We start from the raw sequence: 26750 nt of genomic DNA on the forward strand, positions 1-26750 counted from the left end.
TCCTGCCACTAGAAACTTCCAAATGTGACAACCCATGGAGCACAGAGATGACAATGGGGACAAGCCCTACAGGCTAGTAAAGGCTCAGTGTGTGAACGAAGGGAACTAGGCTTTCCTTTACCAGCCAATCTCTGTAAAATGTCTCTCAACCGTGGCTAGAGCCTGACAGGCAGGGGAGTGCTGGAGGAATGAGTGCGGGATAAAGCCCAGCCTCTCCTGAGGTGTGTGTCACTAGGGCTTTTGCACAGTGCCTTTTCATCCACAATCACCAAAGGACACCCCATAAGGGCAGTCGGGAAAGGAGTCAGGGAGAAACCTTTGAGGTTCCCAGGGAGTGGCCCCAGCCAGACTCTTGCAGTAGTTGCACCTTCTGTCTCCACGCATCCAAAGGCAGACTGGGAATAGAGACGCTGCACACTCCTGCCGGACACGCTTCAAGCCAGGGTAGGACGGATGACCTTGGCTGAACCCACCATGCCTGACCCGCAGGACAGGTGAGTAGGAAGCACCTAGGCTGTGAATCCTGTCACCCAGAGTCTTGGAGAATGACAACTTGCACCAACTGTTTAATTGGCCAATGGGTGCCCATTATTGTCCTCCATAAAGAAAGGCCGAAAGGTGCACCTCAGAGAGATGTGGGTGCAGAGGAGCTTACCCCTGTGACAATCCCTGAAGCGCTCCCATCTGAGAATCCTGAAAATCAGGATTGGGTCTCATTCTCCCAGTGTTAAAGATTGAACATCCAAGAAATGCTGAGGCAAGAGCAAAGTTTTATTTAAAGATTGAAGAGAGAGAGAGACACTCCTCTGGAAAGGAGGGTGGTCCAGAGCTGGTATCTAAGGGAGTAGGGGTGTCCTGCACCTTTTATAGATTTCAGGTTTCCTTTCTTCTCATGTCCCTTCCTCCCATCCTGCCTATGTGGCCAAAAGGCAGGAAGGGAGCAGCCCAGAGGGTGCTTACTAACAGCTCTTAGCTGGGAGGAACAATTCCCTGGAGGCAGGTAACCTTAGCAACAGTTTGGAGGAGGGGGAAGTGCTCTGGAAGTATTAGCATTTTATTTCCTTTTGAATCAGCCTCCATCTTCCTGACCCAATCCTTCATCATCTACACTGACTGTCCTTTTACCCCCATCTCAATGCCATCAGTCCTGATCTATTTTTAATCAATTTCATTTCCTTGGCCAGGTGCAGTGATGCATGCCTGTAATCCCAGTGGCTTGGGAGGCTGAGGCAGTAGGATCACAAAGTTCAAAGCCAGCTTCAGCAACTTAGTGAGACCCTGTCCCAAAATAAAGGAGGGCTCAGTGCCCCTGAGTTCAATCCCTAGTCCAAAAAAAAAGGTGTGTGTGTGCGGGGGGCGGGGGGGACTACATATGAGCATTGGACATCTGGGCAGTTGCTACATCTCAGTACAGACTTCTCAGTCAGTCAGTGGTAGCAGTTCTAGAGTGAAATTGGTATCACCTGAAACACAGGCCTCCGTAATCACTGCAAGAGAAGCCACACGTATTTGGCTGTTTTCAGCTCCAATTGGGATGGGGAAATGGTTTCTTCCCCTCACCAAGACTTATAGTGGGAAGAATATACCAAACACAGAGGGTTTCAGGCACTCAGTGGACAATACAATGACACACGTCAGGATAATAGAAACCCAGTTATTTTCTCATAATATGCAGCTCAGAGGGAGGCAGTTGAGGGATTGGAGTTTACGACAATGTCACAAGTTGTGTCTGGGTAGCATGACTTGTTACCTAAAGGGTCCCAGGTCATACCCCACCCAGCAGAACTAGCTTCAAGACAGAAGGGGAACGGAGCTCTGCCAACTGCATCATCTTTCCTTTTATTGAAAAGGCAAAAACTTTCCCAGAAATCCTCAATGGACACTAGCACACATCTCTTTAACTAGAATTGTGTGACAAAGCACACCCTGGAAATTCGGGAAACTGGGAAGCTATTTAGTCGGGTAGATTGCTAACTCCTTCCCCAAACTAGGACTCTATACAACAAAAAGGAAGAAGTGGAGCTAGGATGAGCAGCACTGCCTGCTTCAGACAGCACTGGGCCTGGAAGGGTAAGAATCAGCCAACGTCTCCCCATCTGTCTCCCCAGAGATCATATTATATGATCTCTGTATTAGCCTGCTTTCTGTTGCTCTAACAAAATACCTGAGAATGGGTACTTTATAAAGAGATGAGGTTTATTCAGCTTAAAGTCCAAGATTTGGCGACTGACTTCTTGCTCTTTTTACACCAACCCACTCTCACAGGAACTAATTAGGGCCCATGAGAAGTATATTACTTCCTCCAAGGGCCTCATCCCCAGGAACTGAATTACCTCACATGAGGGCCCACTTCTCACAGGTTTTACCACCTCAACACTGCCACACTGAGGACCCAGCCTACGGCCTATGAACCTTTGGAGGACAAACCACATCACATCGTCACAAGCTCCAACAAAGCCAACATCGTAAGAGGAGGATGTCCCAGTCTACAACATGTGTGTATGTGGGGGTAGGGGAGGGTCCCTGGAAGCAGCCAGAGCCCCCATTCCAGAACCTCTGTGATGTCACACTTGATACTTCTTTCCTTCCCTGATATGGGTGCCAATCCAAAGGGAGGAAACTGGTGGCTCTCATGTCTCTGAGAACAGGAAGCCTGGCCATGCTGTTCTCAAAGGATGTCATGCCCAGCCCAGCCCCCGGTCAGACACTTCTGGTTTCTCCCAAGTCTCATTGCTTCTTCAGTGTGGTGCTGCTGGTCACTTTTAGTGGCCTCTTCTTTGCTTTTCCATGAGTCTCCTGTGCAAGGATTCAGGTTTCTTACAAAGAGATAGAAGGAGAATAGACAGTGACATGTGCAGAGGGAGTGACAGCGAGAGAGAAGCCTCTGCGCCCGCACAGACGTCTAGGGTGCCTGGTGACTTAGGGAACTGCCGGTGGCTGGTAATGCTGGTGACATTTGGTGGCGTCTCCGTGGTCCGTCTCTAGCCTGGATATTCAGATCTGCCCTTAGGCCTGTGAGTCCTACCTGAGGTGAGCCAGGCCTTGTGGGGAGCTCTGGTTGCCCCAGACTAGAACTGAGTCTGGCTCTGGTGTCAGATGCAGATGGCTGGCCCAGAACAGGGAGGGGGCCTCTCCCATGGTGACCGGCCTTCTGTTTCTCATCACCTTCTGCAGCCTGGTTTCTCTCAATTTGTCAGACCCTGGTATCTTACATCGAGGTAAGGCCTCAGACCCCGGGTGGAGGAGGGGGCACCCAAAGGGCTGACGCCTTCAGGGTGATTTCCAAAGTGCTAACCCACCTATGGCTCAGGATCCCTTCTCTCCATGTCATCATTACTTAGACCGGGGGCACTTCACGTCCCAAGCCACTGAGGTGTGAAAAAACAGAATCCTGGACGTTTTCCAGTTGCTTTAGAAGGGAGGACCGGGAGGCTGGCGAGAGAGGTCAGCAGGCTCTTCCAAACCATGTAGTTCACTCTCCCTCCTTCCCATTCACACACGATTTCAAGCACTGATCAATCACTATTGTGAAGGGTGGAGCTCCTCTGGCTGGAAACCCCCTTCTCTTTGACTGCCCGCGCATCGGAGTGGTCAGCTTGCTCAAAGGGACCACGATTCCCCTGCCCAGCTCCTCCCTGCCCTTCCTGTTGCCCAGTGATGCTATGGGGCTGCCCCGAACATCAGAGTGATGGAAAGACCTCCTGCCAATGCCAAACCTCTTCCCATGCCAGGCTCCTTCAAACAGGACCCCAAGACACCATATGTGGCACGGATGTACTGCAGGGCTTTCCAAATGCCATGGTACCCAAAATGCTATTTCCACTGCCCACTCTGGACCTTCCACTGTCCCTCATGCAACATCTGTGTGGAGGTGAGTAGTACTCCTCCCTGTCCACTCACCAACCCATCACCAGGTACATGGCCAGGACCAGGAAACTCCTATCATAGGCGGGGGCCAGGGGTGGGTTTGAGACCGTCTTCCCAGACTGCTAAAAGTGACTCTCAGCCACTCTTGGTCACTTACATATGTTATCGCCTCTGTGTCTGCACCTGTCCTGAGAGACTGGCCTTGACTGCACAGGTGCTGACTTGCAAAGGGCATCACATCCGTGCAGAGCCTGGTGGAGTCAGGGGAAGAAGAGCCAGCCCCTGCCCCATCCCCTGGCTTGCTGATACTCTATGCCCAGACCCTTAGGCTGGCTGCTGCCCTGTTCTGGGGATCTTTGCTTGTCCGCCTCTGGGTGTCCAAGTTGGAGGGTTTCTGGGTTCTGAGTGCTCTCCTCACATGTGCACACCCTGCACGGGTTTCCAGGTGCAGAAGGCTGGCTGGGCAAGGGTGTTCTTTTCATCTTTATCAAGTATCTGAGAAAACAGAGGCCCAGAGTTATTCCATCTCCTCCAAGTGACACCAGGCAGGTCTTGTCTCTAAAGACCTCACTCATGACAGGGAGGGGGAACCTGATGAGCCATGGAGTCCTGTGCTCTAACAATGGAAATGCCAGGTTCTCCCTGAGGTGGGAGCCCGTGTGTAGGGCCAAGAGCAGGCGGCCTAGAGGGCCCAGATGGGGAAGGCCTCAGTATTTGGAGGTGATGGAGGCCAGGCCAGATAGAGCCTTGAGGCCTGCTTCCTCTCCCCTAGGAGTCTGACCACCCCTGCAAGTGGGTCAATAAGCATCTGTCAATAAACTTCCACATCTTCCCAGCTGTGGCTGGTGTCCCTTTGCCTCTATGCGAGTGCCCTGCTGGTTACCTGCATGATACTCCTCCTTCAGACAAGACACACGTCCTTCTCCCTGGACAAAACCATGACGTATCCACACAGTCCCAAGGGTCCGCAATGGGACCAGTGCCGGTTGTGGAGAGGATGGGCCGGGGTAACTGAGGGCGGGTTTGACGTGGGCGTGGCTAGAGGGAGAAGCCACTTGGGAGGACCTGTGAAGGACAAGTCAAAAACAATAAATGCAAATGGACAAGGTAGGACGCGCAGTGGAGTTAAAAATCTAGCAGAGCCACGGAGTGTGTCGACAGCGCGGCCGAGAGAGGTTTCTCTTGGGTGTACTGGACTAACGGTCAGTTCAGGGAGGAAGAGTCGGTGGGCGGGGCTATCTGGGGGCGGGGATAGGAGGGCGGAGTCGGGCGAGGGGCGGGGCCAGGGAGGGAGGGGCCGGGTCAAGGGGCGGGGCCACGGAGAAATTGGCCCTTGGGCTTGGCTTCTTTGCCAAATGGATACCATCGTGGGTTCTCCACCATGACCAAGGTTAGATCAGTTTTATTACCCCAGAAAATTCTTTCGTTCATCTTTTTTGTTGTCACTTTCTCTCCCTATGTCCTGATTTTATTTTCCAGGATCACATATAAATGGAGCCCTTCCGTTTTAGTCTGGCTTCATTCATTTAGCACAATGCATCTGAGATTCATCCATGTTGTTGCTCATATCAGTGGTTTATCTCTTTTTTTTTTTTGCTGTGTATTGTATGGATGCCCTACAGATTATGTGTGTGTGTATTTTATATATATATATATATATATATATATATATATTTTTTTTTTTTTTTTTTTTTTAACAACTGAAGGATTTTTACATTATATCTCTGGTAGTATTTTTGTTTGTTTTGTTTTGTTGTACCAGAGATTGAACCCAGGGATGCTTAACCCCTGAGTTACATTCCCAGCATTCCCCACCCCATCCCCTTTATTTTTTTTTTAAATATTTATTTATTTATTTTTCGGGGGACACAACATCTTTGTTTGTATGTGGTGTTGAGGATTGAACCCGGGCCACACGCATGCCAGGCGAGCGCGCTACCGCTTGAGCCACATCCCCCGCCCCGCTTTATTTTTTCTTTATGATTTTTTTTTTTTTTTTGAGACAGGGTCTCACTAAGTTGCTTCAGGCCTTGCTAAGTTGCTGAGGCTGGCTTTGAACTTGCAATTCTCTTGCCTCAGCCTCCCAAGCCACTGAGATTATAGGCGTGGGCCACTGTGCCCAGATAGTTTGGGGCAGTTATAAATAAAACTGCTACAAACATTGGTGTACAGGCATGTGAACCTAAGTTTTCATTTCTGTTGGGTAAATTCTTAGGGGTGGCATTGCTGAGTCATAAGGTAACCATGTGTGGAGCTTTATAGGAAATTGCCAAATTTGTCTTCCAAAACAACTGTACCATTTCTAATTTCTACCAGCAAGGTATGAGAATTCCTGTTGTTCCATATCCTCACCAATATTTGACACTGTCATTTGTTGTTATTTTGTTTTTTAATTGTATCCTAATAAATGAGTAGTGGTATCTCATTAAGGCTCCAGTTTGTGTCTTCATAATGAGTAATGTTGTTGAACATATTTTTAAAAATACTTTTTAGTTTTAGTTGTACACAATACCTTTATTTTACTTATTTTTATGTGGCACTGAGGATTGAACCCACGGCCTTGCACGTGCTAGGCGAGCACTCTACCGCTGAGCCGCAACCCCAGCCCCAATGTTGAGCATATTTTAATGTTTTCTTGGCCATTGGTATGTCTTTGGTTAAAGTGTTTGCTCCAATCTTTTGCCCATTAAAAAAAGGGGGGGGGGTATTGAGTTTTAAGAGTTCCCTATTAGATCTATGAATTGCAAATCTCTTCTTGTGATCCATGGCTTGTCTCCTCCTTTTCTTCCCAGCACCTTCCAGAGAGCAGGAGTTCTAAGTGTTGCTGTTTTCCCATTTCTGGGGATTGAATCGGGGTGCTCCTCTGCTGAGTGCCGTTGTTCATGCTACATGGAAAATCATGTCCTCTGTGAAGAACAGCTTTGTTACTTTATTTCCAATCTGTGTCTTTATTTCTTTCTTCTCAGTGTTGAATAGGAATGATAAGAGTGGGCATCTTTGCCATGGGATTCCTTTAGTACCACAGTAACTTGACTAAAGGCTCTTTCAGGAAGACTGTTGGGCAGCATCAGTGGGGGAGGGGGAGGGGAGGGGAGGCTGCTGAAAAGACAGAGGAGCCTCTCTGCTCATCACCTCCCACCCTTTCAGTCACCAGCCCACCACTGCCATATCTGATTCTCTCCCACGTGGGACTCCTCTGCTTGGCCCTTCTTCCTCAGCCCTGTGGTCTGCCTGTCTTCTCCTCTCTCCAGCTTCACTCCATCACTGTGTTTGCCTGGCAGCCTTTTCCCTTCCTCCATCCTGTGATTCTTCCAGCCCCAGGTCAGGCCATAGGCCATTGCCCTTCCTCCCATGCTCAGAATGAGGCCCTCCACATCCAGGATCCCCAATCTCAAAGGACCAAAATGTGGTCGGCCCTCTGGGATTCACCAGACAGGGTCCTTTCCGTTACTTGCAGCATCCATGACAAGCATTGATTCCTTGCTCCAACTTTCATTCCCTCCCTACTCCGTTCCCTGACTGCAACTCCTCCTGGAGTCACTTGCTTGGTGGCTGGACTCTGGAACCAGTCCGCATAAGTCCAAGTCACAGCTCCACAACATACCAGCAGGGAGATGTTGTGTGTGCTATTTAGCCACCTGGTCGCTCAGTGCCCTATCTGTGAAACAGAGAAGTGTGGGTGAATTCGCAAAAGACACATAGAACAGTGGCTGGTACCAGAAAGTGCCCTATGGGCTGCTGTTACACTCACTATCATTCCTTCCCGGGGTCATCTACACATTTGTGCCTCATTCTCAAAGCCAAGCATCCCCCACCCTTAATGTCCCAAGCCCACCTGTTGTACGCTCTGTGCCTTATTCCCTGAAAGAGCTGACCATGCTCACTAGCCCCACCCTTCACTTCATAGCCCACATCAACCCAGCCCCTGCCCTTGCTGTCAGGATGATGCTCTCATCGATGGCCAAAGCCGGCAGACATTCTTCAGACTTCTCTTTCTGGACTGGACACAGCCTCTGAAACCGGAAGTAGCTGGAATAGTCCTCTTCAGTGTCTTAGCACTTAACCCTCTGGGCTTCTTCTCTGCATGTGCCTGGGTGCTGTGGGCTGGGTTGCCTACCCTCTTCTGTCTACGCCACCCTAGCCACTACCCACGGTGCACAAGGCCTTGTGTTGCAGCTGCCCTCACCATCCTAAAAGTAGACTGGCCGGGCTGTTTGCAGTGCTTTCAACCCCAGTGCAGTACTGGACTTTAACTTTATGTATTGAACCCAGGGGCACGGTAGCACTGAGCTACATCCCCAGGGTTTTCAAACAGGGTCTCACTAAGTTGCTGAGGCTGGTCTCGAACTTGCAATCCTCCTGCCTCAATGTCCCGGGTCGCTGGGATTTCAGGAGTGCACCACCATGCCCGGCTTGACTAAGACATCTTTGATGCCTGAAATATTTCCGGCTGGGAGTGTATCTGTGAGGTCGAGCATGTGCTTCACATGTGCAAGGCCCTGGGTCTTCCATCCCCAGCACACAAAGAAGAGAAATCTGAGTAAATGAGTGAACCAACACACAAAAGAATCAACATTGGGGGATAGAAGAAAAGAGAGAGAGGAACAGAGAGAAGCCTGGTGCCCTGATCCCCTGGGATAAGGGGAAGAGGCAACAGGAACTTGGGCAGAGAAGATGCCACTTGATTTGGGTTGGTCCCATGGAGTGTGAGTGCATTGAGACACAGAATTGCAGCAGGAACCCAGGAGTGGAGCCAGTGAGAAAGGCTGGTCTAGGTGCCTCAGAGCTGCTGGATTCTATTCGTGTCGGATAGAGATCCATGTGGGGAGAGGAAGGTATTCAAATGTACTGCTCATACATTTGAATACCTTAAAGCATTTTTCTATAACTTACATATAATCAACCTTTTCTATACTTTATACACATCTAACCAAAAATTGTTTACCTAAATTTAAAAATTCTGTAAATTTTTTAATACTCTGCCATGAATTAATTTATTTTTTCTGGTACCAGGGATTGAACCCAAGGGTGCTTTACCATTGAAGCTGCAGCCCTAATCCTTATGATGTTTTGTTTTGAGAGTGGGTCTCACTAGGTTGCTAAGGGCCTTGCTAAGTTGCTGAGGTTGGACTTGAACTTGTGATCCTCCTGCCTTAGCCTCCCAAGTCACTGGGACTACAGGCGTGCACCACTGCACCTGGTAGGATACTAGTTTCTTAAGTGCTGTAGCACCTTAAAGGAGGCAGAACCTCATAGAGTCCAGTGGTTCGTGTTGCTTTTTGGACATGGTGGGATGTTCCAGAGCTGTCCTGATGTGGAATCCTAGTTCCTTCTGGTGGAGAATAGGGTTGAAGATCAAGGTTTTCATGCCTGGGCCCTGGGAGAGTTGTGGGTGGACAGAGGTGCTGCTGGGCCACTTCCCATCGTTACAGAATATTTGCTAGCTAAAGCTCTTGAAGTTGTGCTGAGACTCATCTTGGTCTGGGAGGAGGAGGGGATGAGGCCGATGGATGGAGTGGGGGGGAGGAGAAAGTGGCATAAGGGAGAGGAGAGGCCAGTCAGTGTCCAGGGGAGGACTTGACCTTTGAGCTTGACCTTTACTGCTTTGGGTACTGAAGGTCTTCAGCCCAGACTTTCCTGGACCATGTGATTTTGGACTAGGAAAATATGATTGGACATCCCCACTGCCACTGCCCTCCCAGGTAGGGAAATTCAATTAAGGCACATTTTTAGAAAAAAAAAAAAAAGATGTGGGAAAGTGAAGTGGGAGAGGGGTGGTGACACTGTCTTTGGAGCAGCTGAACAGCACAAGGAAGCTCTTGGGAGGTGCCAGGCAGGACATGGCGGGAGGACGTGTGTGGCCAATGGAGACAGAGCAGGGGTGTGGCACAGGGAGGGACAAGGTGATGAGGAGCCCTGAGAAGGCAAGAGGGGTGGGTGCCAGGTCAGCACTCATCTGGGGAGAGCTGCTGCTCACAAGTGGGTGGCTGGAGCTCACTCTCCCTGGGAGCCTGGGGAGACAGGAGCCCCTGGGTCACTCCAGGGCTTCCCCACCCCAGGAGTCTTGCTCCAGGCCTGGGTTGAGCCCTGGCTTAGCTGACCAACTTAGGCAGGGTCCCTGGGAGATGGCCTTGCGCAGTCCTGCTCATTCTGAGCTCCTCTTCCCATGCCCACCTCCTCTAGGGGATAGCCTTCAGGGGGACAACCCCTTCGACCAGGGCTGTGCCAGGACCCAAGTGAGTTGGTAAAGCAGAGGCTCAAGTGGTGGACCCTGGGGCTGGAGGGTGGGGCGAAGCTGAGTCCTCTTCCCTGGTCCCTTCCCCAGCTCCCGGGCCCTGACACTCACGGTTCCTTTCCTTTGGGCTTTTCTCCAGGGCACTCTGGGAGCCTCTGGAAACTTCCCTCTGCCTTGCCTTGCTAGGTTCTTACCCCGAGAAATGAGGTTGAGGGAACCCGCAGCCTGGCTGAGAGCCCTGGGGTCTGTGTCCAAGCGGAAGGGTGAGGGGGTGACCAGGGACACCAGGCCAAGGTGGGTAGTGACCCCTTGCATCTGGCCTGTCGCTCCCCAGGTGAATGGCTGTAGAGAGGGAGGAGCAAAGTGGGATCCCACGCAGGGGCTGCACTCACCAAGATACTCCCCCACACTCCGCCCCCCCAGACCTTCCTGGCCCAGGTCTCAAACTCTGGGTTTCAACACGGGGGGAGGGCCCCCCAAGGAGTGGCCAGGCTGCGGCTTTCTAGGAGGTGAGGAGCAGCGGGGTACATGAGGAGAGGGGTGTCTGTGGGGGTGCATTAGGAGAGGGCTGTCCATGGGTTGCACACATATTGGGGAAGCTCCTAGGGTTGGGTTGGCCCTGAGGCTGGAGCCCTTGGAACTTAAGGAGAGGGATTATGGACCTGGAGGGTGCAGGGTCCAGGACCCAGGGCTTCAGAGCACACCCCGGAGTCCTGGATAGACAAAGAGAAAAGATGGCACCGCTAACTTACTGTTGGCCTTGGGTTAGTCCCTTACCTTCCTGGGCCTCAGTTTCCTCAGCTCTTAATGAGGACTAAACTAGTCCAGTCGTTTATAATGTTTTAAAGGAGATTCTTTTTTTTTATTTTTTAATGGAAATTTTCACTTGAAGTCCCATGGGAAGCACACGGAGTGGCGCATGGGGAGTGCAGTGGGGGGGGGGGTAACCACAGTGCCCCCCAGGGCCCCAGCAGTGACTTGTGGTACCACCCCTGTCCTTTGTCCTGCCTCCAGGGGCCCAGGGACTTGACTGTGAGCTGCATGGTAGAGGTCAGGGAGAGCCCCTGTGTCCTAACGGTGTTTAGCTTCTCATCAGCCCAGTGCTGCAGCGGGAGGCCCCCAGAGGAGGCTCAGCCTCCCATCTACCCCTCCCCACCCAGTGATGGGAGTGCCAAGCCCCCCGGGCCTGTTGTATACTCGTAAGTACTCATAAATGTTTTTTGCTGCTTCCTACAGCTGCTGTGCCTGTCTGTTCTGTATTCAGAGAAGCATGTTTCCTGGCAGTGTGGGGAGGCTCCCAGGGGCTGGGACCAAGGCCTCCTGGAAGGGAGGAGCCTCGCTCTCTGGAGACCCACAGTGTCTGGCTCTTTGACCTTAAGAAAGACACTTAGCATTTCTGTCATCTTTAAAATGTGGCAACACTAATAATCACAGCGACTGACCTGGCTGGCTTCCTGGCCAGGGCTGGAGAGGAGAGGAGAGAAACCCCAGCCTGGATAACACCAAGTGCACCTCAAACTATGCCATAAAATAGAAAGAGAACTTACTTATTATTAGTTCTAATTGTGCATGTACACGTGTGTGTATTCTTTAGGATTCTCGTGTGTGTGTGTGTGTGTGTGTGTGTGTGTGTGTGTGTGTGTAAGACAGAGAGAGGGAGGGACGGAGAGATTGTGTGTGGTACTGGGGAATCAAAGCAAAGCCAGGGCCTTAGGCATGGCAGGCAAGCACTCTACCACTGAGCTACCACCCTAGCCCTTTTTTATTTTGGGACATGATCTCACTAAATGGACCAGGCTGGCCTCCAACTTGGGATCCTCCTGTCTCAGCCTCACACATAGCCTCCCAAGGTGGTACTCGAGTTCACTGCCATAACCGGCTTAGGGTTTTCTATGTGTAAGATCTTGCCATCTGCAGATAGTTTTTCTTTTTCTTTCTCAAGTGAACACTTTAAATTTTCTTTTTCTTGCTTAATTTCTGTGGTTATAACTTTTGATAAATATGATGTTATTATTTTTTTTTATAAATGCCCTTTAACAGGTCGAGGGAGTTCCTTTTGTCTTTGTGTGTGTGTGTGTGTGTGTGTGTGTGTGTGTTTTCCTTTTTTAATCATGGAAAGGTATTAGATTTTATCAAATGCTTTTTCTGCATCAAATGATCATGTTGATTTTTTTCCTTCATTATTAATGTGGTATGCTACATGATTGACCTTATTCCAAGCTTTAGTGTTTAATAATTAACAGCATCAGGGCTGGGGTGGTGGCTCAGTAGTAGAGCGCTTGCCTAGCAGGTGTAAGGCACTGGGTTCGATTCTTAGCACCACATAAAAATATATAAAATAAAGATCTGTTGATGAATAAAAAATATTTTTAAAATAATAATAATTAATAGCATGACTGTCCAGATCCAAGACAATACTATGTTCAAGAAACTGGAGAGGGGGATCATTCTACAAATTAGCTACATAGTATGTGGTAAGAATGCTCACTATAGTATAAAACCTTCTACACATAGTAACCAGCTGCAAGAAACCATTCTTAGCTCAGAAAATGATGCTCCAGATGTCAGTGTTTCAATTTGCAGTCCCACCAGCAATGGAGGAGTGGGACCTTTTTTCCCACATCCTCGGTAACATTTATTGTTACTCTTATTCTCGATAATCGAGTAGGCAGTGTTAAATCAAAATTTATGCACACACACACACACACACACACACACACACAGATAAAACAGTAGGGCAGATCATGGGATCGCCAAAGGCCGGGCTAGCCAAGGGTCCATGAAGGAAGGCCTTTTCTAAGCCCTTGAAGGAGAATAGATTTCAGAGGAACAGTGGAGGAGGGGAGTGTGTAAGAAAGTGTGCCCAGGCTGGGGGGACACAGGCTGGGGGACACGTGTGAAGGAAGAGTAGAGGCAGGAAAGCTCAGGAGCTGTTACCGCTCCCTGTATCACGTAGGGAGGGGAAACTATGTAGAAATAAGATTTTTAAGGTCTTGAGAGCAAATGGAAGAAACTCAGACTTGGGTTTGGGTCAAAATTGGGGATCTGGAGGAGTCAAAAAAAAGGCAGGGCTGTGCACCCCGGTTCCACTTAAGCTGATCTGTTTGATGTACTGAGTTTCATGTAGGTTTTTGGTTTTTAAAAAGTTTTCTGCTCCTCTGATTATTTTCTGTACAGAGCAGGAAACTTTCCTTATTTGATAATTATACATTATATGCACGTATTGAGTTATACCACGTTTCCTATAAATAAATAAAAATAGTGTGTGTCAATTAAAATTCATTAAAAGGTAAAAAGGCAGCTTTATTCTTTTCAAAAAAAAGTTTGAAAACCATTAATTCGGGCAATAGCAGGTTTGGGAAACACAGAGCCATTTTTGTCTTGGAGTTTTTGAGCACGGATTCTTAGAATTAGAAGTTGTTGTACCTGATGTGCATCAAAAGACTCTCCTCCAAACAGGCTTTGCCTTCTCTCCTAGAACACTTCTAGAAATGGAAAATCAGTACATGTCCACATAGGACCCTCCACCACTGGGCCCCTCTAACGTTTAAGAAGGGGGTTCTGTTGGGCCAGAATTTCCCTTTCTGTCACTCTACTCATCATCCTCATTTCTGTCCTTTAACAACTACAGAGAATGAGTCCAAAAGCAATTCAGTGTCACATGCTTGAAGACAAAGTCTGTTTGGTCTTTTCTTCTTCAGATTAATCATCCCACGTTGTTCTCCCCACTTTCAAAGTAGAGCAGCTTGTTCTCTCGTCATTCTGATGGCCCCTCGACATGCCCCATTTATCCTCCTCTTCCTTTCTGAAACCAGGGAGACGGCTTCCAAGTAAACACCTAAAAGGAGGCGTGTTCAAAACAACGCCTCGTTGATTGTCTATCTAGAGCTTCTTTCAAATTAGAAAAGAAACATCAGAAGTCATGAAAAGCACAAAGTCAAAATTTCCAGAAATTAGGAGGAAAATGATAAGAGAAAATGTAAGAAAACTGGAGAATCAGCTGGGGAGTCCAATATCTGAAAAATGAGAACTCCAGAAATGGGGAACTGGGAAAACAAGAGCAGGAAATTGTCCAAGAAACAAGCCAAGGGAAAAAAAATGGCCCTAGAATTGAAAGACATCAGTGTCTGGAGGGAGAGGACGCACTGTGTGCTCAGAAAAACTAATTTAAATAACTCCATGTGGAATGTTTGAAACTCGGAGACAAAGAGAACATCTTAAACGTTTACATAGAAAAATAACAGGTCACACACAAGAACCGTGACACCAGAAATTGAAAAACAATGGGTAATGCCTTCAAAAGATTATTTCCAATATGGAATGATCAACCAGACCAGTCAGTGTGAAGTTCATACCTAGAAATCAGACATCTTCAGGAAGCCCCCGGGAAAGGCACTACCCAAAGACTGGAGTAAATCAAGAAAGAATTAGGATTAAAGAAAGCAGGGCATTGGTCTCAGAAGGAAATCAAAGAGATCCACAAAAAGTTATAAATGGTGGCCCAGGATAACACCTTTAAATTTAATTTTAACTTAAAGGTCCAAATGCCCAGGGGGCCAGGTGTCTGGGAAGATAATTGGTAAAATATCTCATGATTCTGAATATGGTCAAGGGGGCGAAATACAACTAAATCCTAATTTTTCATAGCGGGACTTCAATAGAAAGATACGCAAAACTGAAAAATTAAGCAACAATATAATCATATTAATTAATGCTAATGGAAAAAAATGGAATGCTGATGGAAGAGATGAAATTCAAAGAAGCAACCAAAAGACCGTCAAATGAAGAAAGGGAAGTGAGTGGCTTCTGTATCTTATTATAGTCTCTTATCCAAAGGTGATTCTTAAAATTAGGTGGATATGTGGTTTGATGAAAATGTAAACTAAATATGAAAATTAAAAAAATACAAGGATTTAAAAAAAAAAAAAGCATTATTGCAGTTGTAATTCCCTGGTAACTAGGTCACTCTTTAAATTTGTAATAAAAATTTGTAATAAAAATTCAAAAAATAACATACTGAAAGAGAAAGAAAGGGGCTAAGAACTCAAAAGTTGTTTCCTACTTAACTCCTCAGCTCCTATGAGAACTTCAGAAAGTAAGACCTAACGTGCCTAACACTGTCTACCCCAGAATTTCATTTGAGAGATTCAAATTAAATACAAGGAACACTTCCATTTACATCGCTGATGGTCTAGGGGACAAGGAGCTATCTGCAAGTTTACATCCTCTACCATCTCCTTTGTGTCACAGAGACCAGCATTAGATCCTGACCACTCTTCATGTTGCTTATGTGGGTGGCACTGAGTGAAGCTCTTTACTAGTGTGAGCCTCAGTTTCCCCATCCATAACCAAAAGCAATGACAATAACTATCTCTCAGTTTGGAATAGATGAATAGGAATAGATGAACAATTAACTATTCAAAAAAGACTATTTAATCCCATTTATAATAACATGAAAAAAGAGTAACGAGTCAGGCACAGTGGCACGTGCCTACCATCCAGCTATTCAAGAAGTAGAGGCAGGAGGACCACTTGGGCTCAGGAGTTCAAGACCAGCCTGGGCAACACTGTGAGACCAGGTATGAAAAAAAAATAAGCAAATAAATAAAAGTTGCAAGGACAACATACAAAACAGTATGTTTCCACACATTAACAATGAATTGTCAAAAAAAAAAAAAAAGAAAAAAGAAAGAAAGAAATCAAGTGGTACTCTCCTGTAATCCCAGCGGCTAGGATTTTCAACAAAAGTGCCGAGAACATGCAATGAGGAAAGGACAGTCTCTTCAGAAAATGCTTTTGAAAAAACTGGATATCTTCCTGCAGAAGAATGAAATTAGACCCTAGTTCTCACCATATTCAAAAATCATGCAAGCTCCATGCAATTTGTACAGCCAATGCTTTCTTTTTTTATATACATGACCCCAAAAGTACAGGCAACCAAAAGCAAAAACAGACAAGTGGGATTACAACAAACTAATAAGTTTCTGCATAGCCAAGGGAGTGAAAAGGAAACCTGGAGAATGGGGTAAAATAGTTGTAATCCATACATCTGATAAGGGGTTAATAACCAAAATAACAAGGGCCCAAGCAACTCCATAGAAAGAAAACAAAGAATCTGATTTTAAAAGGAGCAAAGAATCTGAATAGACATTTCTCCAAAGAAGACAAACAAGCAGCTAACAGATATATGAAAAATACTCAGAATTACTGGTCATCAGAGAAAAGCCTATTAAAGCCACAATGACCTCAGCAATTTAGGGAGCCCCTATGTAGCTTAGTGAGACCCTGTCTCAAAAAAATTTTAAAAATGGGGCTCAGGATGTGGCTCAATGCTTGAGCACCTCCAAGTTCACTCCCTATTAACACACACACACACACACACACACAGCAACAACCAAAAAAAAATGAGGTATCACTTTGCACAAAGTATCTTTATATATATCAGGGATTAAACCAGGGGTACCTAACAACTGAGCCACATCTCCTGGCCTTTTATATTTTATTTAGAGATGGGGGGGGGGGTCTCTAAGTTGCTTAGGGCCTCGCGAAGTTGCTGAGGTTGGCTTTGAACTCACACACCTCCTGCCTCAGCCTCCCAAATCACTGGATTACAGGCGTGCGCCACCATGCCTGGCAAGGTATCATTCTTACCAGAAGGACGATTATCAAAGGTGAAAGGCAGGTGCTAGAGAGGACGTGAAGAAAAGGGAACTCTCTACACAGTCAATGAGGAGGTAAGTCAGCGCAGCCATTATGGAAATAATATCAGTGTATCTCAAGACATTAAAATAGAGCTACCACACGGCCACAATCCCACTCAGGTATGTGTCCAAAGGAAACGAAAGCCATATGTTGAAGAGCGTGTGTCGGAATTCTCACACTCGCTGTAGCCTGGTCCCCAACAGTCCAGATATCTGGGGACCCGGTTGCGCGAGGTCGGACCGCGCGCGCACGCTGCGCAGCCCCAGGGTGGGGTGCGCCTGGGCAGTGTGCCTCGCAGCCTAGTTGTCCCCTAGAGTCGCCTGCACAGGGCTCGGGCCGCCGGCACCCTGAAGATCTGGACCTCGGAGCTCGTCTTCGACCCCCCTGGGAAACCGTCGCAGCAGCTGCGAAGCACAAATACCCAGACCTGTGTCCCCAGGGGGTCGGGGTGGACTCGCTGGGCAGCACACGGAGCCCTGGGAAAGCTTGAGATGAAGTGTAGACGTGACTTTTGGTGAAGACAAACATTCAAACCACTACAGAGACTACAGTGAACAATACCGTATTGCATATTTTGTGTTTTAGTCAGCTTTTTTCTGCTGGGACTAGAAGACCTGATAGGAACAATCCGAGTGGGGCTCATGGTTGCAGAAGTGGCAGTCCATAGACGGCTGACTGCATTGCTCAGGTCCCCAGGTAGGTGGAACATCACGGCGGAACAGTGTGACAGAGAAAGAGCTCAGGACTCACACCAGGGAGCAGAGATTCCCTCCACCACAGACAAAACATGTACCCCAAATCCCTCGCCCAGGGACCCACCTCCTCTAGCCACACCCTAGCCTTCAGTTACCACTCGGTTAATCCCTATCAGGGGAAGATTAATCCACTGATTGGGTTAAGACTCTCATAACCCAATCATTTCGCCTCTGAACCTTCTTGAACTGTCTCACACGTGAGCTTTTGTAGTCTGTACATGTCCAAGACAGACACAATTTTTCCCCAAATATTTTTCATTAGCAGATGGTTGACTCCACTGAAACACAACCCACAGACATGGTGGACCAACAGTCCTTCCTTACCCACACCCCTTCCCCTTGATCTAGACTCAAACACAGAAACACAGAAATCAGAAAAATGCTTTTTAATAAAGTTCAGGAATCTAGTGAGGTTAGACTTAGGGATGGCTTATTTTCTTCTACATGGCCTTGAACTTCGAAGAACTAATTCAATGCCTTGACCACTCTGGCACATCTAAGAGCTTCACACAGCACAATTTGCCACTCGGGCAGAAGATGTAGACCCTCTCATTCTTGATGCATTTTTCACGGCAGGAGCCACGTTGACTCCAACATCTTTCAGTAACACCTAATACAAAGAATAAAAATAAAGGAATTTTTATCAGTCATGAGGGAAAATAGGCCTTGGGTTGAGAAGAGAGAGTCAGGTGGTAAGAGTGTAATGGTCAAAAGAAGAGTCAGTTCTAGATATGCAGGGTAGTGATGAAGTCTCACATGCTCACTGGACACCCCATCTTGATCCCAGTCCCTCACGAATATTCCTCTCTGCAATTCAGTGGATCACAATGGTCAACAGCATGGACCACAGAAGCCCACCAGCCAACACTTTGAGTAGCTTACTTCCTGTCTCAGAGCATCAATTTCCTCTTTTCTACAAAGAAGGTATAACACCTACCTCGGAGAGTTATTTTAGGGATTAAATTAAATTAAAAAGTGTAAAAAAAAAGATAGTGTTAAATAAATTCATATATAAAATGATAGACTCTCAGAAAGGATTCAAAATTTTTTAAAAATCATTTCACAAGTAAGAACTCAACTAGAAGGAACACATCAGTAAATACCAACCACAACAGATAAAAACTTTGAAAAATAACAGCAGATGAGAGTTTAATCAAAAAGAAAGGAAGAAAGGAATTTGGAAAGTAACAAATACTGATGGTGGGCAGAAATGCAATATTTTTTTAAAAAATGGAATCACCGAAGAAAAAATAAGGAAACAGAGCAAACATTACAAACTACATTCAATAAAATTTCCTGGAATAGAAAAACATTTGAAAACACATACTAAATGCCTGAGAGCACTGGCCCAAAATAAGGTATATTCTAATAAAAAAAAAATGCTTTGGACATTCAAGTCACACACAAAAAAGCAAGTGACATAAGGGGAAGAAAGTCAGACAATGATGCTTTGTGCCAAAAAAAATTATTGTCACATATTTAAGATACACAAGGAAAGACAAAAGTAAGCAAATAATGTTCCATCCCACAAAACTGACTTCCAAGGACAAAGGGCAAAAACTGTCATCAATACTGAGACTTGCGGAATATTGTTACCATGTACTTTTCCTAAGGAATTTAGCAAGGAAAGCACTTTGGTGTTGTAAATTTTTAGTTCTCTCTTTTTGTGGTACTGGAGATTGAACCCAGGACTTAGTGGCTGTGAAAGTACTCTACCACTGAGCTACATCCACAGCCCAAGGAAAGCACTTTAGACAAGCAAATGAGGTGGGCATTGGCCCAGGGCTAAATATTAAAGACAGAACTACTTGTAGAAATAAAATGAAATGAGGATTTAAGCTGGGCACAGTGGCACACTCCTGTAATCCCAGAGACTTGGGAGGCTCAGGCAGGAGGATCACAAGTTCAAGGCCAGCCTCAGCCTCTTAGTGAAGCCCTAAACAACTTAGCAAGACCCTGTCTGAAAATAAAAAACAAAAATGGCTGGAGACGTGGTTCCGGTGGTTCAGCACCCCCCAGTTCAATCCCTAGTACCAAAAAATGAGTTTAAAATAAGGGCCTAGAATATAGGTATAGTATAATATAAAATGGGAGAATAATGGTGAGAACATATTGCAAAAATTTTAACTAGTTTGAATAATATGCTATTGTAGTAATATTAGAATTCTTATACTGACACTATTGTATATGTGATGAGAGATAAATGACTTATTATAGAATATTTTGATTCGATCATCCTATGTGACCTTGAGAACTAGAATTCTCAATATTAAAATATATATATCAAAGTGATGTAAGAATTGGCTCTTCATCTGAGTTCTGAATTTGAATTGAAATATTGCAATGAACTCATGAGTGTATTTTATTTTTAGATAGAAACAAGAATGATTGCTATTTTTCCAGCTCTGGTCTATAAAAAAGTCTTCACCAACCAATAGAGATTAGTATCCCTAAACCCTACATTGTAGTCTTTAATATTATCTCCCACAAAAGTAAAAGATACTAGTGCTGGGAGATATGGCTAAGTCCAGTTCTGGGGCAGGAAATTATAAAACAAGTCCAAAACGTTCTGTTATACCAGATACCAGGGAAGCTATCAAAGACTAGAAGAATGTTCTCTCTGATATGTGGATGCTGACTCCCAACCAGGGAGGGGAAGATTAGAAGCTCATTGGCCTAAACAAAGGGGAATGAAGGGAAGGAAGGGGCATGGTGATAGGAAAGACAGTAGGATGAACCAGACACTTCTTTCCTATCCTCATAGATCAATAAATATATGACCAATGTCACTCCCCATCATGAACGACCACAACACTGGGATCCTAATTGGAACAAGTTATACTTATTCTATAATATTTAAAAATATATTCTGTTGTCATGTAAAAAATAATAATAAGTGGTGGGGAAAAAAAAAAGACTCAAATTGAAGAGTCCCCCAATGACCAAGAGGAGGACACTTTCTACTTCAATAGGGACAATGAGTGCAGCAGACTGAACTCATGGCCTAGCACCATGAATTCTCAATAAACAATACTGAGCAAAAATGAATTTTTCACCCTCAGAGGTTGATAGAAAATTAATAACTTATCTGGATTATCAGTAAATACACTTGCAGCAAGCAGTTTAGCTCATAAATGGTCACTGTTACCAACATGTGTGCGGGGCTCAACCATCTCAACCCTTTCATGTCACCTCTTACCCGGGGGCATTTTCTTAATGCCCCGTTCCAAATTGCAAACTCCCTTTTCCTGGTACTGTTACCCCCTTCTTCTCTATTTTGCTCATTGCTTTCTCCAGTAGAATTGTAAGCTCCAAAAAGATGGGGATTTGGGTTGGGGGGTTGGTGGGTGGGGCTGGGTTCACGGCTCTATTTCCAGCACCTGTCCCAGTGCCCAGCACATGAAATCCACTGGACAATATTTACTAAATGGATTATTTAACTAAGTGATGGTGTATCCACTCTCTCTTCCATCCAGCTGCCATTATGGGAATAAGAGGTTGGGGTGAAATTAGAAAATACTGAAAGACTCAACAGTTATTCAAATCAGATTGAATAGATCTAAGAAGCTGTTTTAAATTTTGAAATACAGATAGAATTGTCTCCTGGCTTTCTGAATGGCCCCTATACCCTCTCCAACCCCAACTTTTGCTATCAGCACATGGGAGTTCCTGGGAACATTCAGATGCATTATAGAAAATAGTGCCGGGGATGGAACTCGGTGGTAGAGCGCTTGCCCAGCAAGTGCAAGGTCCTGGGTTCAATCCCCAGCACTGGGGTTTCGGGGAGGGTGATTATAGAAAATAAAGAAGCTACTTCTATTGCATACCAACACTTCAGCATGTCCAGTGTTGACCCCTCAACTTAAGTAGTTATTTAAAATCAAGAAGAGTAAGTTGATATCAAAGGAGCCAAATGGTTTTCTGGGGGTGGCACGGAGCTAACCAATGTTGGCACAGGTTCTAACACAGGATCCGAGGGCTCACCCTGTCCTCTTGCCACCTGCCTGGCCAGCCTCCCAGGCCCCAAGGTGCTGTGACTAAGAGTCATTCTGCACCCCATCCCGTGCCTGAAGAGGTCTAGGTTACCTGGAGTGATCCGGGTCAGGAGCAGCAGCACAGCCAGAGTTAGCATGAAAATCTTCATGACTCCACGTGGCCCACAGAGCCGGCCCAGACGAGAGGTGACAACACAATGGGTGAGGGCTCTGGACACTGCGCCCACTAATAGACTGGGTCACATGCCACCGCTATGTGCCTCAGCCTCCCACGTGTGCCGTCTCCCCCAAACATCTGCCTTCCTACTATCGTGTTCTCAGATTTAAAGGGAACTGTATCCACTTTGTCCTTTAGTAGTCACACAGATATCATTTTAAATAGAATGTCAGCCCTTGTTCAAACCAAGCTTAAAATCCTCCAGAACACCACAGTCTTCTCTCTGCCCCACAAAGCCCTACATTACCTGGGCCAGACGTCCACCCTGGACGTGAAACTTGATTTAAACAAACTTCTTTTTTTCAAATGCACTTTCCCAGTCTGGGAACTGGGACAAGGAAGGGAGGACACCATTAGACTTTCACTCCGCACAGTGTGTCTATTTCTAAGAGAGAGAGCTCCGTGGCCCTGAAGGCTCAGTGTTAGGAAGGATTGGGGCGTTGAGGGCAAGACAGGGCAGAGAAGAAAATATTCGGCTCCTGGTCCTGGCTGGCCTGCTTAGTCACCTTGGGAGAGTCATTCCCCTTTCTAGGATTCAGTCTCACCCGTGAGCAGACTGAAGCAGATGGGATGTAAAAATCAACCCAATCCTCATATACCGAGGTTCTCTGGGGGCTGGGCAGGCACAGGACATGTGATCCTGCAGGACTCCGGTTGCATTTACACCTGAGGAGTCTCACTGAGGACTGTGACTGTCCGTCTCCACTGTCTCACCCATGGGGTCCACGGCCTCTTCCCCTGACACTTACACCCAATATGCTTTGTGGCCCTTGCTAACCATAACCCCCCTTTAAGCCTCTTTCTCAAACAGTCAAAGCACAAAGACTTGCTCTGATTGTTACAAAAGGTTTAATAGTCTCTCCAGGGACCTTGGCAGGTCTTATCACCTGCATGCATGGGATCAGCTAAGGAACGCACCTGTGATTTCCCTCCATGGAGCTTGACTTGCGCTGCAGGGCGGGAGGGCTTCCTCTGTGCTATCGCAGGGGCCAAGAGAGAGTGTCCAACCAACCACAGGAGGTGCTCTGACTTTGTATGACCAAGCCCTGGAAGCATCCCTTCTGCTGAACTCTGTTCGTGAAAACCCGAGAATGCCTGGATTCCAGGGGAGGGAAACTCTTTTCCTCAATGGGAAGCATTTCAGATTTTCAGTTGTGATCCAAAACTGCCTCAGATCTGATAGACGTTCAGTTCTCTGAGAGAAGATAAAGAGAGAGAGAGAGAGTACTTCTCACCTGTTTTATTTTTTGAGGCAAGGTCTTGCCACATTTTCTTGTGGGCTGGCCTCGAATGCCTGGGCTCAAGAGATCCTCCTGCCTCAGCCTCCTGAGTAGATGAGAGAACAGGTACACATCACTGGGCCTGTCTCCCCACTTTTTTTGAGGCTGGTATAATTTGACTCTAAAGCCTGAAGAGGATAGGATTAGAAAGACCAATCTCACTTGGGAACACAGATTTGTAAATCTTAGACACAATATCGGCATAGGAAATCCGGGAATACGTAAAAATGTTAATACTTTGAGACAGGTTGAGTTTTTCTTAAGAATGCAGGTTTGATTTGAAGTTATAAAATCAGTTAATATAATTTGTCATATGAATGATCTCTGGTTAAAAAGATCAAATATTAAAAAAGTGAATAGCATTTTACATTAGAGCTTGATAGTAAGTTAATAGCATATTTAAGGCATCAGGAATAAAATGAAAATATGGACTAGGGAGGTGGCTCAGTGGTAGAGTGCTTGCCTAACACATGCTGGGCCCTGGATTCAACCCCAGTATAGCACTAAATAAATAAATAATGTGACATCTACATATACAGATATCAGATATCACCTTATTGGATATTTGGGTAAACATGGTGGATTAAACATAAATCCCTTTAGTTAGTCAAACCCCAAATCCCACTTAAACTATAGCAACTACAGGGATTTAAAAGGACCTCATAAACCAATAAATCAGAGAAAATGAAATAGAGAACACAACAATTTGGAAGCCAGAGAGCAGACTGACGAGTGGGAGATGAATCAGCAGATCCAAGGACCCGGGACGACAGCTGGCAATGGGGAAGACAGGGATCCACTCACTTCAAACCACAGAATAAACAAGCTTAGAGTCTGGAGGTTCCATAAACACCTAGGCACAAAGAGAGTTAAAATAAGGAGGTGGAGAATCGAGGGTTTCTGACCTGAAGGGTCCCAAGCAACCCTGAGGACAAACTTGGTAAGTAGAAACCAGAAGGACTTGCAGAAGCCTGGCCCTGGCTGCTGGGAAACTCCTTAATCTCCAGCCTTCATTCCCCATGTACCTCCCAGAATTCCCAGCGGGAGATTAGTAGAGAAGTAGCAAAAATCTGAACATATAGACATCGGTGTTTCTCACTAAATGCCACTGACCAATCAGGCTCGTTGTCAGAGCCACAACTGGCAAGTCCCACCAATGTACTTAATCAGCATTTGAGTCCCGCATGCTTCAATATTAACAAATAAATGTTATCGTCAGTTATCTCTTAAGAAAGTTAAGAGACCAAAACCCCACAGAACAAAAGTATTCATGGAGTTTCTGAGCTTTTCAGTGGCACACAAATATGAGTAAGCAGTTCAGGATCATTAGCCCTATGATTGTTGATTAGAGGCAAACATCTAACATAAAACACACTAACCAACCAACCAGTTACAGGAGTTAGATTATGCAGAAAGGGAAATATCATCAAAGGCTTCAGAGAAATCACAGATGCAACTGTGAAACAAGAATAGGGTACCATAAAAAAGGAAAAGTCAGGAAATAAGTAAATTAAAAAGATGAAAGCAGGGGGGTACAGAGATTGCAGCTGAGGGAGTAGGTGGCTCGGGAGGCCGTGCAGCTGAAGCCTGGACCAATCCCTGAATCCTGGGCCACAACCCTGATCCTGCAGTGCAGTGAGAAGCGAAACTGGCCGGATGGGCCGCTGAGCCGGAGTCGGGGACTGTGCGGAGCCCCCCTGAAGCTGAGATCAAGATTTTCGGTTTCATGAGGGACATGGAGCCTGAGGATCCCATGTTCTTGATGTACCCCTTTGCTATTCACCATCAGCATATGAGCCGCATGTTGTCAGGTGGCTTTGGCTATAGCCCCTTCCTTAGCATCACAGATGGCAACATGCCAGGGACCAGGCCGCCAGCCACAGGATGCAGGCTGGGGCTGTCTCCCCCTTCGGGTGCTGGAAATGTTGGGTGGCTTCATGGACGTGTTTGGGATGATGAATGACATGATTGGGAATATGGAGCATATGACAGCTGGGGGCAATTGCCAGAACTTTTCATCCTCTGCTGTCATCTCCTACTCCAATACTGGTGATGGTGCCCCCAAGGTCAACCAGGAGACATCAGAGATGCGCTCAGCACCAGGCGGGATCCTGGAGACACGGAGGACTGTCCGCGACTCAGACAGTGGACTACAGCAGATGTCCATTGGGCATCACATCCGAGACAGAGCTCACATCCTCCAGCATTCCCGAAATCACATCCAGTCTCCGGCAGCAGCGCCCTCTGGAATTTCAAAGGCATGAGGCATCTGTGAGTGGGGGTCGAAGGGCCGAGGGGCCTCCCCGCCTGGCCGTCCAGGGACCTGAGGACTCCCCCTCCCGACATCCCACCACTATGACTGGTGAAGGCCCTAGGTCCTCAGCCTTTCATGTACAGGCGAGAGGCTCAGAAATCATCCCCTGAAAAAACTTTTTCCTGTCCAACTCCCACCCCCAATTTAATATTAAATCAACAGGCAATCTGGCCCCCGCCTCTCCCTGGGGGTCTCAGGGAGAACCTTACACTGCCCTCCATACTTACATTTTCTGTCTTTAATCCCCCTACCCCAATGACTCCACTTGTCCTATTATCCACTAACTTGATGGTTCATTTTGCTGCTCCATCTTCAAACCTCCTTTTCTCCATTGTACCCCTACCATGCGCAGAAGGGGTGAGCTCTGGGTCTAGAGGCCTCCTCCATCCCTTAGCTACCCTGGATCTTTGCCCACCTGTTCCTCAGAGCACTTACCACAGGAGTCATAGTCCTGTCCTCCTCCCCACGCTCCTATCCTCACACATCACAAAAAACTTCCCGAGCCCTCTTTGCCTTTATTTTTTGATTTGGGCAACTTGTAACTAGGTGTTTATGGAATAAAGGAGAATGAGGGAAAAAAAAGATGAAGGCAGAACATGGAAAAGAAGGAGCAATAGATAGCTTAGAAGATAAATTTGTTAAAAATTCCTCATAAACTAAAGGGGAAAAGAGGACAATGGAATAAAAATCAGGAGGAAAAAAGTTGAAAAAAAATAGAGCCTTTTTATCCAGTGCATGGGGCCCAACACCCGAAGAATAAGAATTGTAGAAATCGGGGGCAGGGGATATAGCTCAGCAGCAGAGTGCTTTCCTCACACAGGCGAGGCACTGGGCTCGATCTTCAGCATCACATAAAAATAAATAAAAACACTGTGTCCATCTACAACTAAAAATAATAAATAAAAATAAATTTTTAAAAAGAATTCTAGAAAGTGATAATAGAAAAACAAAATGAGGGGAAAGAGATGATAATGAGTGGAAATAATCCGGAGGAATACTTCGGGTAAAGGGAATCTCAAACACAATGCCCTGAGGTAGGAGGGAGTTTAGTGTGTTCCGTTGAAATAAAGCAAGCTGGCATGGCTGAGGAGTGGTGGGTGAGGAGAAATAGGTATGAGTCAAGGTCAGAGAGATGTTCCAACCAGATGAGGGAAGCCAGGGAGAAGAGTTGGAATTTCACCATAAGTGCAAAAGGTAGCCATCAGATAAATCAGATATATTAATTTTTTTTTTTTTTGGTACCAGGGATTAAACCCAAAAGTGCTTAACCACTGAGCCACATCCCCAGCTATGTTTATTTTTTTATTTTGAGACAGGGTCTTGCTAAGTTGCTTAGGACCTCACTAACTTGCTGAGGCTGGCCTCAAACTTGCAGTCCTTCTTCT

The 26750-nt window shown here is 46.3% G+C and overlaps 1 pseudogene; it reads left to right on the forward strand.

The window, feature by feature from the left end:
• The first annotated feature begins 453 nt into the window (after positions 1-453).
• LOC113192089 (myeloid leukemia factor 2-like) lies at positions 454-25417 on the forward strand (annotated as a pseudogene).
• Positions 25418-26750: the final 1333 nt, after the last annotated feature.

Source organism: Urocitellus parryii, chromosome 6 (genome assembly GCF_045843805.1).
Source record: "Urocitellus parryii isolate mUroPar1 chromosome 6, mUroPar1.hap1, whole genome shotgun sequence".
NCBI classification, from domain to species: domain Eukaryota; kingdom Metazoa; phylum Chordata; class Mammalia; order Rodentia; family Sciuridae; genus Urocitellus; species Urocitellus parryii.